At 44.0% G+C, this 14,664-nt stretch overlaps 1 protein-coding gene across 1 annotated transcript in view; it reads right to left on the bottom strand.

Moving 5' to 3' along the window:
- CASTOR1 (cytosolic arginine sensor for mTORC1 subunit 1) overlaps window positions 1–14,664 on the bottom strand; it is a 144,360-nt gene that overhangs the window by 108,297 nt on the left and 21,399 nt on the right. The gene's annotated exons all lie outside the window — the stretch shown is intronic.

The raw sequence follows: 14,664 nt of genomic DNA, 5'->3' as shown, positions 1-14,664 counted from the left end.
TTGAAGACAATAGAGTGCTCGGCTTGTAGAAGCTCGGTGCATCAAAATTCCAATGTTTGTTCACAGATGTTGCTGTGAAGAAACGACTCATTGGTACCAGAGGAGATGTCAACCCCCTCAGGCTCCGTGAGGGCTTTTGTTTTACAAATTAGAACATTCTGCACTCTGGGAGCGGAATGTTCTATAAGCATTAGTGCACTCCGAAGCGGGCTCTACTGGCCATTAAAGGCCCGCTCCAGCGTTAAATGCCCATTCCAAAGGCTTTTCTAGTTCAAAATGATTAGGTTTTTAATGGCCGTTAGAGCAAACTACGTTGGGCTCTAAGGCTATAGTAAGTTACTTTACCCAAATGTCACCCTTTCCATTAATACCCCCTTGTCTACAGTACTTTGCTACCCACAGCATGCATTCAACAAACCTTTCTGTTAATAAACCTGCTCTTTGCGCTACTTTGCTACCCCAGGCCATTTCTTTATTTTCACCCAGTGCATCAGGTTGGCCTCCTTTAAAATTCTTAAGCAAGAAAACTTCTACAAACTTCTAAAATAAGAGCCAGGATGTCCGAGACTTCCAAAGATTATAGTTCGTTTAAAATGGTACTCCAGCCGCGAAGATTCAGAAGTTTCCGTAAACCTGCTGACAAGCACATCTTCTCCCTCACGTTTAGTTCCCTCCGTGCCCAGACTGTGCCTTTTACCAGAGCGGTTTACTCCCTGGCATCAACTTTTGCTCTGGAAAATTGGATGGCAAAAGGATTACCTCAAGCAACTGCCCTCACTATCAAAGTGTCCCCTAGTGAATGCAACTTCTTGTATTTGTCACTTCTAGTGGCATTTCCACAAGACTAACATGAACTTCTCTTGTTCAGAAAAAGTGTCAAAAAAGACCTGCTCGGTTTACTTTTCGCCTTTCCATCTGCACAATACTCAAAGGTTCCAATCTCTGCATTGGCCATTGCAACTAAAACCTTCAAAATACTCTCAGTCACTCCTTATCCTGTCTATGTGCTTTGAGGTGGCCTTTTCTAACTATAGTAGTCATTTTTGCGGTAAACATTGCAACAATGACGGTGTTTACACCTCAAAAAGATAACACGTCATCTACATTTGTATACATGAATTGTTATAACCTCTCTCAATATGTTTCTTGTAGTTCTCCTGGGGCAACCTTGGCTCTAAGGCACCACTTTACTTCCCTTAATGCCCTTTGTACCCTGAATCTTGCCACGGATTTATATTTTCGCAGCCGTACATTTAGGTCTGATTTCGATTCCACCCCAATCCCTACTAAATTGGCCTTACAAACGGTACCCAGATTACGTCGGGTTTTAATTCCATAAACAATCCTCACTCCCGAGCTCTCCTCTGACCCTAATACGGCTGACAAACAATTCAGTGATTGGATTGCTTCCGAAAACTACCTCCTTTAAACAGTCCAAAAGACTCTCCCCCGCTTTATGGTATACTCCAGAGCTTAAAGCGCTGCGCCAAGAGTGCAAGAAAACCGAACGCTCTTGGAGACGCGATAAATCAGAAACCAATAAAAACTTCTACTCTATTTCTCTTCTAACCTATAAAACTGCTATCCGCAAAACCAAAAGCGTGTTCTTTCAGGAGAGAATAGAGAAAGCGGGATGCTCCAGTAAGGAAGCATACGTTATTCTCAAAGAGCTTTTGAAACCCCCAGAACGGGGACTGGGACTTCCCTCCGACCCTAAAGTCGACCAGGAGAAATGCCAACAACTGGCGAATTTCTTCCATGACAAAATCCGACTAATTCTGGATTCTATTCCTCCCTCGAGTCCGGGGGAAGAAACAGCTTCCTCACATACGACTTCTCCCACTTGTCTTTCCACGTGGGGCCAGGTCACTATAGACGAAGTGAGAAATACGTTCAACTCCATGAAGAGCGGCCCCCCTAGAGACCCTGCTCCTCTTCGGATCCTCAAAGAGGTAGCCCCCACAATCATCCCCTCCCTCACTCATCTGATTAATACCTCACTCCAACAAGGAGTTGTACCTCTGAGCTGGAAGACGGCTGTTGTAAAAGCCCTACTGAAGAAACCCTCCCGTGACCCTGATAATCTGGCGAACTACAGGCCCATTTCCCTTCTCCCAGGAGTTAGTAAGATCGCGGAAAAACTAGTCAACAGGAAACTCTCGCAGTTTCTGGAGGCCAATAACAAACTAAAAAGTTCCCAGATGGACTTCCGACCAGGGCAGGGCACTGACATCGCCCTCCTGGCAGCGGTAGAGGAGGCCAGAGCGCTACTGGATGGGGGAGGATCAGTGGCAGTGATCCTCCTCGACCTTAGTGCGGCGTTCGACACCGTTGACCACCAACTCCTCATCGAAAGATTGGCAGGAGTGGGAGTGGAAGGTACAGCCTTATCTTGGCTTTCATCCTTCCTGGCCCAACGGACCTATCAGATCTGGGAGAAGAACGCCCGCTCCTCCGAAATGCCCCTCCAATGTGGTGTGCCTCAGGGTTCTTCCCTGAGCCCCACATTATTTAATATCTATATGTCCACATTGGAGGAGGTTATCACCCCATTCGGAGTGAGCGTCGTCAGCTATGCTGACGACACACAACTAGTGGTGTCTTTGTCCCACCCCAAACAACAGAAAGCTGATCTCCTCAACTGCCTTACGCAGGTCCATCGATGGATGAATAGATCAGCCCTAAAGCTAAATGGGACAAAAACTGAGGTTCTTTTACTTGGCCCGAAAGGAACCTCACTCCCCCTGGACATTTGGCCAGCCTGTTTAGGTCCTCCCCCTTATCCAAAAACAGAGGTAAAAAGCTTGGGTGTATGGATTGATTCTGATCTCTCATTCACTTCGCAAGCTAAGAAGGTAGCAGGGACCTGCTTTGGTCTCGTAAAATCTCTGAGGAAAGTCCTGCCCCTTCTTCCCCCCAAGTCCCAAAAACTACTAATCCAAGGTCTCATAATATCGAAACTAGATTACAGCAATGTGATTTATCTGGGCGCTCCTGAAGCGACCCTCAATAAACTTCAGAGAATTCAGAACACCGCTGCCCGGATTATCACAAACACCCCGGCCAGATCATCTGCTAAACCTGCTCTCAAACTCCTTCATTGGCTCCCCATAAGAGAGCGAGTCAAATTCAAGGCCTTGTGCCTCGTCTACAAAACTTTGCATAATCAAGGCCCCCCAGTCCTCAGCAACTTTGTCACCCCTTACATAACCACTAGATCCCTCCGTTCTAACGCAGAAAACCTCATCAATACCCCAAGAGTCAGGAAAGCTCGATCAGGAGGAAGACGCTTTTCGGTACAAGCTGCTCGTCTTTGGAATTCACTCCCTCGCCTTTTGCGTCTGGAACCACAATATCTGCGCTTCAGGAAGTTGCTAAAGACACATCTCTTTCCCTAGCTTATTATGTCCCCCCCTGTTTGATCCCTCACCCCTCCTCTCTTCTGCTCTCAGCTCCTGGGCCACTGGCCTGCTGAATTAAGGTCTTTTAGCGCTGGGATACCTCCGGGTGACTACGCGCTTTATAAAAATAAATAATAATAATAATAATAACTCTGGGACTATAGCAGGGACAGCACTAAAACAAAGTCAAATATGGTAATACCATTGTGGTATTAAAGTTCGTGCAAGCATTCCAACGCTACTCCTGCGGGACACTGCACATCCAAAAACAAAAGCAGAACATAGATCAACGTTAGTAAGCTTGACTGCCCTCAAATATTGGACGCATAGTAGCATCTTGAAAAAGAAAAAAGAAAAGCATTTGCAATGCAATCGGTCTCGCCTTCGGGACCTTATATGTATTTAGCTATGCAGAACATTAGCCTGGGTGCTGAAATTTCTACTGTTCTTTAACATGGAGGGAAAGAAAGCACCAAACTGCGTGACACACCAGTTTTTGGAACACATAAAATCAGGGCATGCGGTGGTCATATCACTGAAAATACAAGATTTGAAAAAAATAGTGTCTACGGGTGCTCGCGGAAGACAATTCCTATGGACTGGAATCTATATCGTATGAACTAAGCGATTCGAAATCAAGACTTTTTATAATTATATATCGACTCTCTCGACTTCATTACCTGACGCACACGCCCACCCCTCGCTTCAAGTTAGGATCTGGAACACAGAGGCATCACTTGACAGCTGGTACCTGGGCTGGTTGCGCAGGACTTCTACTACATATGAAACTAGAGTGAGGTGCAGAAATAACAGTCCTTCGTTCAAGTTTCTCTTCTGTTGTAAAGTCTCACCTATGTGATTTATTGGCTTTGCCAATATATTTTTTTCCCCCTCGTAAAAAATATGGCTGTGCAGCATGGATCAAAATCTGGGAAAGAAAGCACTCTGACGTGGCCAACGCTTGCTATATCACAGAACTGTTCTTCTGGCAGGTGAGGCAAGCAACTCAAGAGATGTGTGAAAAGTATCACAACGCGGTAGAGGGTGGGAGGTACGGAAGCAACAAAATGTGGTAAGGAATGGATGCGGGAGAGGGCCAGGACAAGCAAAGATGACGAGCTAAAAGGAAAAAAAAAAAAAGAGAGCACCTCCTAAAGCGCCAGCAGTGGAAAGACTCACACTGGAACAAAGAAGCAGTAATTCAGGAAAGTTCCAAGGGAGGGAAAATACAGAAACAGGAAGTAAAGGCCGCATGTGCGGATCAAAGAGAAGCAAGGAAATGAGACTGACAATGAAGCCAACCATTGGTAAGCAATGGGCGGGCTCTAAGCCCCCTGTCAGGTAACAAAATGCCTCAGGCACTGTCTAAGGCAAGACCTAAAGAGCAAGTCTTCAATAATTTCCTAAAACCGTATGAAGGAAGAGAGAGGCATGGAATTCCTACGTTTAGGCACAGCGACTGAAAAAGCTTTGTTGCCATGAGCTTTATTTAGAGAAGTTTAGGGAAAAGAAAATTAACAATCTTTTATCAGGAGCGGCCAGAAAATTCTGAAGGCTAAAGACTAGGCATTCGTAGAGGATGGTCATATATTTAACAAGCATTGGCAAAGCCAATAGGTTTCATCTATGCCTGTTGGTTTTGTCAATGTTTTTAGACAGGTTGCACAGCAGCGATCGCATTGCTGTGCAAGATAGCTGAAAGTAAAGAGATTAATAGAGCTATGATGCGGTCAAAACTGGTTGTGTTATAGTGTTATTTTTTTCTTTACTTTAAGCCATGTGCCACGACACAGCCATGGCTGCTGTGCAATATATCAAAAACATATTGCCAATAGACCACAAATGGGCGAAACCTATTGGCTTTGCCAATATCTTTTACCCAGCAACATGATTAACTTTGAAAGACTGTTGCGTTTAATTGTTTAAATGTCACTTACACCATATAAAGGATTGCTTACACTGCAAGTAAATGCTAATGAAATTTAGGGGGGGGGGGGGGAAATCAACTGGGAAGAGTTTAACATTTTCACACTTCAGTTTACAGATTTTAATCGCTCACCAGAAATAATTCATGGAGCAATACTCAGCAAAGGACAATGAACACAAATATTCTGCTGCATGCCGCTGTACGTGATCTGGTGAGAGAGGGGGAAGTGGACCTTGAAGTGCCAAGAAGATGGATCCGCCCTGCTGTGTTGTTTATCAGAAAGGGGAGGTAACATTTGCAGCCACTTCAAAGAGACTGTGTTCAGCTAAACAAATTAGTCTCATAAGTGCACAATGGCTGAAGCGAGCCCTGCTGCACTGCCATGACTGTTTTTGCCCCATTTGACAGGCAGAAATCGGTAGCCCTCACATAATGTGTGCATTGTGACCTGTTGAAACGGATAGCTTTTTTGTTTGCAGGTTTATATAGTGCAAACTTGGCCTGAAGGTATTGGAGCGCTTTACATGAGCACCAGTTACACCAGACAAGGACACATTTTTAGGAGGCACTGGGAGATTAGGTGATTTGCCCAGGATCACATCATGCTGAGCTGACGCCAAGCCTGAAACCTAGTTCCCCAGTTACAAAGTTGGTAGCTCTGGCCGAAACGCCACTCCCTCATTTCTCCACGAGCATTCAGACACGCACTTTTAACTGAGACAGGAGCAAACACACAGTAACCAAACAATACCGCACTATGGCTTGGAAATAGGCCTGAAGGAAGAGTGTGTACATCTAAAAACTTGTATGCGTCCTCCGAAGGGCCTGGCATGTAGCCAAGGAGGAGGGGCCATTGCCAGAACTTGTCAAGTCATGGCTTCATCTGCAAGTCACCCTAACACCAAACATGGTAGCGGTGTGTGAGGAAAAGTAGAACGGGGAGCAGGGGTAGACCAGTTGTTTCAGCTGGCATCACTGGTGAAGGTGAAGTCTAGAAATCAACTTTGGGTGACATTATTTTGCTAAATTACATACTTGCCTTGCGCAGCCACCAGAGCTGCAATCAGCACCATTAGTGATTAGGGCAGGGAAGTGATGGTGTAATGAGGAGTCTCTGAGCTCCCAGAACAGACCCAAATTATGAAACTTGATGGGAGGCTGCACTTGAGACCCTCCTCAGGACAAAGTATCAGACTCCCTAATGAAGCCTAAATGTTTCTTAAAATAGTATCAATCCAAACGAGAAGCAGCTGTAATTCAATACAAGCTGTACAGCCCACCAATTTGCCTCACTCCATTACATGTTAGCCCATAGCTCACAATGTTATCCCAAATTATTCTTAATATTGCTGAGCGATCGTCAAGCGCAATTTCTTTTAATCCTCTGTGCCAAATAAAAAAAGATGAGGGCAAAATGCAGGCATCTTACTCGGTATCAGATCTATACTGACTGAGCTGCCTGCATCTTGCCTCACACTGTATTGATTGCTCAGCGATAGTACGAATAATTTGTGATAATGTTTTGGATTATGTGCCAAATGAATTACCTATAATGATGAGAATCTGACTTTGGGTGTTAGAGCATGTTATCAACTGAGATAGAGGCTGAACATTTACTCAAGGCCACGACAAATTAATAAATGTGTGATGTTTAATAATATTAATACTGTCGTGATCCAGCTGTTCTCCCATTTAGGCCTCAGAAAGGCTTCTTTTGTGAGCGAACGTTAAATCTTGTGAAAGCTGTCACCCAGCCCCTATGAGAAAAATTTTCTAAAGTTTCCACTTATGTTCTAGTCAATCAATGGACTCACTTCTTACTTGTAGCACACTTAATAGAATTTGCAACAAATCTTGTTACATCCCAGAGAAATGCGCCTGGGAACGGACTGACAACGGATGTGCAAAAGAACCGCCTACTCCCGAGGATGTTACAAGGCACTAACAAAATGGAAAAACGTGAGAAAAAGATCACTTTATTCTTCCGGATTTGTATATTTTACCGATCATCCCATACCAGACCATCGCAAACGACCAATGAAAACCCCATGGACGGATGGAATTGATACGTTAAGGCAGAGTTCTTCAATCTGTGGGGCGCGCCCCCCTGGGGGGCGCGCCACCGTCTCAGGGGGGGGGCGCGTAGCCCGCCGTAAATCTCACCTTTGTCCTCCACTGATTAAAGAAACAGACGGCAGAGTGAAGCTGCAGGGGCCCGAAGAAGGGGTGAAAACTATTAAAGCCTCATTAACAATACGAGATTTCTCTTTCAGCCATGTAATCCGCCGTAAAGGGACTAAGCACAGGTGTAAATGAAACGTAATTATTGTGGGAGGGTGCAGCACTGATAAAGGGTTTAAACTGCCCTTCTGAAGACAAAGGTGAACCATATGATTGGAGAGGGGATAGAGCCGCTTATATATCTGAAAACAAATGTGTGCAGGGGCCTCTGTTCATCTCTGCAGCGTGCGGGCTCTGTTTCACATCAAAATGCAAGTAATCTCATAACGTGTTGCAGAGGCCTCCTAGGGACTCGTTGAGCAGATCTTTCCTGAGAAGTTTGCATGGAGTGCAGGTTTTTCAGCTTTAGACCGAATTTCACTGCGCATCTTTATTTTTCTTGTTTTATTTAATTTGCGCAGGCCTGCTTGGCAACACCCCTGACAGTTATTTTTTTTTTCTTGTGCCCCAGTCATGATCATCTTCAGAGCTGCCGCCTGTCTGCCCTGTAACAGCTGAGAACTGTACATTACATAGCAGTCTGTCTTCTCACTGACAGTAAGCTGTTTTAGTAGTTGCTTGCACTAACCTGTTTTGGGTCAGGTGACTGTGAGAGCCACTGTGGTGCTTGCCAACGTAACTTTTCAGCGCGCAAAGCAACACAGAGTCAGAAGAGCATGCCGGGCAGCTCTGTGTGACAGGCTGCAACTGGTGTGATGGGGCCACCAGCGGGGCTTGGCAGGCAGTGGGCAATATTCAGGACCAGGGTGCACCTCTCAGTAATACAGCTTGTGGTTTATGATGTGACTCGTCTTAGAGTTCCTTGTTGCTCACATGGGTGTCATTTCCCTCGTCTTCACTGCTTGAGTTTGCCTGCGAGAAATTGTCACTCATAGTCCTTGAAATGTCACTCATAATTACACTGAAATTAAGATAATGTCACACATAGCAATCTGAAACCTTGGCAGCTATGTTTGGGGAGGGGGGGCTATCCTGGTTAATTCCTACAGCTGAAATGCTTTAGCTGCAGTGGGAGGCAAGGAGCCCCCTTTTCTAAAACTGAAAGCAACTATTTTGCAACTATTTACTGAAAGTGTCTGGGAATGCTCCCTGCATTCAGACAACTTGCTCCTCATTCTCGCCCTTCACTTTCATGCTCACCCTGCACTCATAGCGATAACAATTCCCTCACACTGACCCCCATGCACTCACACCATTCACCCTGCACTCAGTGATCACGCTGCTCTCACAATGCACTTCCGCGGTTTTCCCTGTACCTCAACCTGCAGCCACGCAAGCACACTACCCACCCTGCACTCATGTGACACTTCACTCACCTGTCCCCCTCACTGATCAATCTGCAATCTCACTTAAACAAGCCCATCACTAACCATGCATTTTTAGTCCTACTCTGCACTAACATGCACACCCAAATTCATATGGTCAGCTCAGTCACCCTGCAGTCACTCCTCTTACCCTACTCTCATACTGTCACGTACCTCACTGTGCACTCACATGAGCACTCCTGCCACCCTCACAGCACAGAGGGTTAATGTGCCTGCTACAAAGAAGGTGTACCATGCAGATCAAAGAACTGAGGGGCATAAGTTCAAGGAAGTTGCGGAGTGAGGCGTTTAGCAGTCATGGGTTAAAGCCTCTCTCCGCCACTTCAGAAACTGAAGGCTGCACCATATTTACAACAATATGGTGCAGCCTTGCGTTTCCCCTTAGCAGTGTAGTGCCAACGCAGACACCATTGCACCATAGTTCAAGGGTGTCTGGGTGCAGGGAAAATATTGTTTATGTTCAGGAGGGGGACCTTCCTGTACATAAACAAGCTTTAAATGCCATTTGTCTCACTTCCATGTGTGCTGCTTAATGCAGCACACACAGAAATCACAAAATGGATTTTTTTTAAAGAGTACAAATACAAGGCATTTTGCTTTTTCCATGTGTGCTGCACAAGGCAGCACACATGGATGAATGAAAAATGAGGAAAAATAATGCATTTCTCCTACTTTCACCAGCTTAAGACCAGGTTTTCCCTGTTCTCAATTTTAACGCTGCCTTACTTATACGCTGCCCTTGTAAATAGGGCGCAATATCAAAATCAGTGCCTGTTGCAGTGGAACGCCCACTGCAACACCCACTGCCCACCATTTCACGCTAAGCATAGTACGAAAGAGGGCCGTATTTACAAGGCAGCGTTAAGCCAAGTTAAGTGGCTTAACTCTGCCGTGTAAATACGGCAATGCCCCCATCACCACCACAACGTCGTAAAAAGTGACGGTGTGGTGTCTATAGGTGCTGGTACATATGCCCCTGAGTATGATGAAACTATGAGGGCCGAGCTACCTACGCAACCTGTTGACTATTCATCGCCCCACCAGGAATCTTAGATCCGCTGGCGCGATGCTGTTTCAACTCCCGCGCATACGTAAAACCAGGATGGGTGGTAGCTCCTTTCGCTTTCTTGTAAGCAAGCACTGGAACAATCTCCCGTTAGAACTACGTATGGAGCCCTCTGAAATAAGATTCAGACGCCAACTTAAAACTTACCTCTTCCCAAAGTAATAATGGTTCGTAGCCCTAGACTCTTCTTGGGCCTCTGACCTCGGCCTCTTCGGGACTCTGGAGCATTTCTTAGCGCGGGGACACACTGTCATAAGTGTAACCATGCGCTTTATAAGTGTTTTTATTATTATTATTATTATTATTATTATGAGTAGCACTATAAAAAAAAATTATATGTTTGCCAGAAAGGTGCTATAGAGAGATGAGGTGCATTGTTGGTGAGTGGTAGTGAGGGAATTCATGGAGAAGGAGGAAACACTCATTGTTTTGAACATTATTTGCCGGATATGGCCAGGGATATGTGGGTGGGGGTCAATTATGTAGTGTACCAGATTCCAGAAATTTCTGTCAGGTGGTGGGGGGCCCGACATTTACAAAAATTCAGCTGGGGGGGCTCAACCTTTAAAAGTTTGAAGACCTCTGCGTTAAGGGGTGTAAACCTGGAAAATATTGGAGTATAATTGCCTAAATTAAGGAGGCGTCGCGGGCTAGCTATTCTGATTTTCTTGCATTCCTTGACTAGCATGCTGTTGATTTGTCCTTTAATCCATGCAAGTTTCCTTTGTTTTAGTTTTCTCTTTTCCTTGCCAGTTTCCACTGGTTCTGGGTGGAATAGACTAATGAATGGGACCCTAACCGAACTGTGACTCTATCCTGTGCTATTGCCGGCTGGCAAACATGTGCAGGGAAATAACCTTTTAGCTGAAAGGTAGCCTGACTCGTGCTGTGGCAATTGGTGCTGCAAGGCGGACACAAACTGAATTGGCAGAGGATAGAAACTGTAACAATGACATTGATTTGGTTTGTATGAGCATCAGCTGAACTTGTACCTTCATGCTAAATAGGTTAAATCACTCTTGGATGAGGAAGACAGTAATGTGCTGTGTGGTTTGTCTTGCATTAACAACTGGTTATTAAATCTGATCATGAAATGTATTTCTGCAGTCACCGCCATTATTGAGGCATTAGATAAAAGTTGTTGCTAAATTTTCTCTACCGATTCGGTCTCATTCATTTGGAGATTTTCTTTGTCTCAAGGAATCTATATTCATGGCTGGTGAAAGTGCTAAGCTAGGTTCAATAATCTGAGTGGTGCTAACAATTATCTATTCCAGGTCCTCATAGGATAATTGTTCATTCCCTGAGTATTCTTATCCTTTACAGCTCAACACAAGATCCATCGGAGGACATAAAACATGGTAATGGTAGTTGGTATCTGAGTTTGAGAGATTTGGATTGGACTAATGTAAAGTTAGGAAATGGGCGTGGAAATCCAAGTCTATTGTGTAATATAGAAAAATTATCTGAGTAAAATACTGCAACAGTTTTCTGGTAGTGTGTCGGATGGTTAGCATGGACTGTAAAAACTGGGATATAAGGGGGATGTTTGTTATATAGATTCCTTTGTAGTTTAGGGTTCAGTAAGCTTCTTTGACCAAATGTTAATTCTGAGGACGAAGAGATGATGCAAACAGGTGATAAAAGTATAGATACGATTGTGAAATTGTGATGACAGAAGTGTTATGCCTTTTCATGAAAAATTAGTATAGAGGTGTTGTATTGAAGTTGAAATCGGGTCCGATGTGGTATAAGATCTCGGGATATACACCTACGGGTGGGTCTCAGTGTGGCACACGCTGAACAAGTTTGTCTGCTGTTTTGAGGGTGCTGTGAGACATTGTCGCCAGTACCACCAGTGAAGGGAACTTTGCGAGAGTGTGACAAGTTAAGACCGTTGGGATTTTTCCTAGAGTGCACCAGGAGGAATCCTAAAGATTTTCTTGAAGTGAAATCGTGCTGGTCGAGGTTTTACTGGATTTGAATGGAAAATTTCTGATTGTATAGAAATCTATCGTTTCTTTTAGTGGAGCAGACAAGAATTGTTTTATGTTTAATGTATGTTTTGTGTTAATTCGTGTTAGGGAAAAAGAAGAAAGAAAAAACTGTAAAGGGAGGGTCAGTCGCTGTGGGAGTTGGATTGACATCATAAAGTGCCACACTGCGATAGGACAGTTGGTGTATAACTGTGCTGGGATTGGCTGTCGAGATCGCGCAGTGATTGGAGGTTGAAACGATAATTACGGCATCAAAGGGTTTTTGAAGTAAGATTGATTTGGACTGAAAACAGGATATCATGAAGTTCTTTAAGCGATCAAGGGCTTTAATAAATGGAGATAAGCTATGGATGAATCAACCATCACCTTACAATTTCAGGGACCTACCCGTTTATGGGAATGACACCAGATGCACTACCTTTACCCATCAGTTCAGGTCCTGGGAATCTCTTTTTGTCCAGAGGACTGACACTTGGAGAAGTAGATTTTAATAATTCTGCTAGGACTACTGGTCTGCATGCTCTATCCGTCCCAGTTACTATAGGTCCAGGTGTTCCTTTATATCAGACAAGAAGAGGAGCATTGCAGGTACATGCAATGACAATACCTACTGGGTTATCAGGAATGAATCTCACTTTATGAGAATTGAATAGGGAACAAATAAATCAGAATGTAGCATACGCAAAAGAAAAAGCTGTGACACAAGGGAATGGAATGGGAACCAGTGAGATGGTGATACCCACAATGGAAGAAAGATCCGACCCATTGACTAGTACCTCTGAAAGAAATCCCAAAACACCAAATAGAGTCTACAGGCTATAGCTAGGAAAGTATTACAAATGGGAACACAACGATTAGAGACCCCTGTTGCACCGCAATTAGGGGAAATTGGTGGGGAGCCCCAGGGAGGCATCATGAATACATCCAGAGGGCCCACCCCAGAGGAACTTGATGACTGTATTAGGGATATAGCTCCAACAACTATTGCAAAGAATACTGCAGGAGGAAACTTTAAATAGGTGGAAAAAAGCACAAATAGCACCTTGGACATAAGTAGGCTAAAGGTAGAATTGGAAGAAATGATATTGGGAACCATTAGTCCAGAGAGGTTAGCAAACTACCGTGATGACAAATTATTGTTAAAGAAAAGCAAGCAACACACTTGAGAAATGTGCAGAGGTAGCTCAGAAGTATGGAGTGGATGTGCAGAAATAAAAGGCTTTACAAAAGACATATCTATTAGATTTCAGTGATAAAGATTTAGAGACCCTCAACCCATCGGAGAAAAAGACTACAGATTAAGGAATTATTAACAACCTTAAAGAGATAGGAAGGCAGATGGGCTTAAAAGAAAGAACAGTAGTGGCTTTGCTATGATTGAAAGGGAGAGAGGGGAAGCAGAGACAAAAACATATCCTATGAGAGAAGTGGCAAGAGGAGGTTATGTCCATGTTCCTTGGACTAGGTCAGACATTTTGTCTTTTACCAATCATTTCCCAAAATTGAGAGACAAGTCTGTCGAATGGTATAAGCAAGTCAAGAGATTTGTGTAAGTTTCGAAGGTTTTGTTAAAGGATTTGGATATCTTGTTTGATATTGTAGTTCCAACCGATTTATGGACCAAGTGTAAGATTGAGGTTGATTGGCCAGACACAGAGCCTGCAAGAGATTTGAAAACGGGTGCACTGTCGCCAGAAATAATGAGGAAATACAATCAGGTCTATTTAAAAGGAAAGATTTTGCCGACAGAAACTGATTGGGTAAAAATAGACAGGACGAATTAAAAATTAAAGGAGACAGTGCATGCATATTATGAGCTACTTCTACAGGCATTTAAACAATATAGTGGAATTGGGAGCGTGTCAAAAAAGGATAAGGGACACTTTGTGTATCGGTTTCTGTATGGTCCAAGACCCAAGATAAGTGCGATGGTATAGCAACATTTGATTTGTTGGCACAGCAAACCAATTGACGAAATTCTTTGGTATGCGAAATATTGTGGCGATGACAGATTCTCGGCATAAGAAGTTGAAAGAGAAATTGATGTTGGCTCAGATAAAAGCAGCAAAAAAGGTTACGTGGGTTTTGACACAGATTTTCCAGGAATGGTGCAGGGAAATGGTCAGACGACTACTGGAATGCGAGGTGTAGCAGGAAACTCGTCGCAGAATTTGGTGCCTTAAGGAAGAGGAAGGGAGACTCCTACAGAGACATTGAAAAAGACTTATCCATGTCACATTTGTGGCAAGTGCAGGTATTGGAAGCACAAGTTTAAGTTCAATCCAGCAAATCAGATGATTGGACAGTCAATATCAGGAAAGGCGCTGCAGCCTCAGATAGATGATGCGATGCACAATCAGCCTCTGCAGAGACAGACCAATCAAAATAAGGATATGCCACAAGCTCCTGTGTCTCATTTGAATGGACAAGTGCTGATATACAATGTGAACATGGGTTTCCATGCAAATGATCAGATAAACCTGAATGTACAAGTAGCTTTGCATCCAGATAGCCAATATTCCAAACAGTGTCTTGGCATGGTGCCATGAACTACAAGAGCATGCGGGAATCCTTCCCAATTTTCAACCAGATATTAAAAAGAAATCTGGAATAATTGGAGATGCCAACTCACTCTGTGTTGGTACAATACCTAGATGAATTATTGGTGCCCAAGAGGATTGTGTTTATGCCACTATTGCCTTATAAA

This window comes from Lissotriton vulgaris, chromosome 11 (assembly GCF_964263255.1).
Source record: "Lissotriton vulgaris chromosome 11, aLisVul1.2, whole genome shotgun sequence".
NCBI classification, from domain to species: domain Eukaryota; kingdom Metazoa; phylum Chordata; class Amphibia; order Caudata; family Salamandridae; genus Lissotriton; species Lissotriton vulgaris.
The sequence above is the reverse complement of the archived record's forward strand: the minus strand, read 5'-3'. Positions and strand labels throughout refer to the sequence as shown.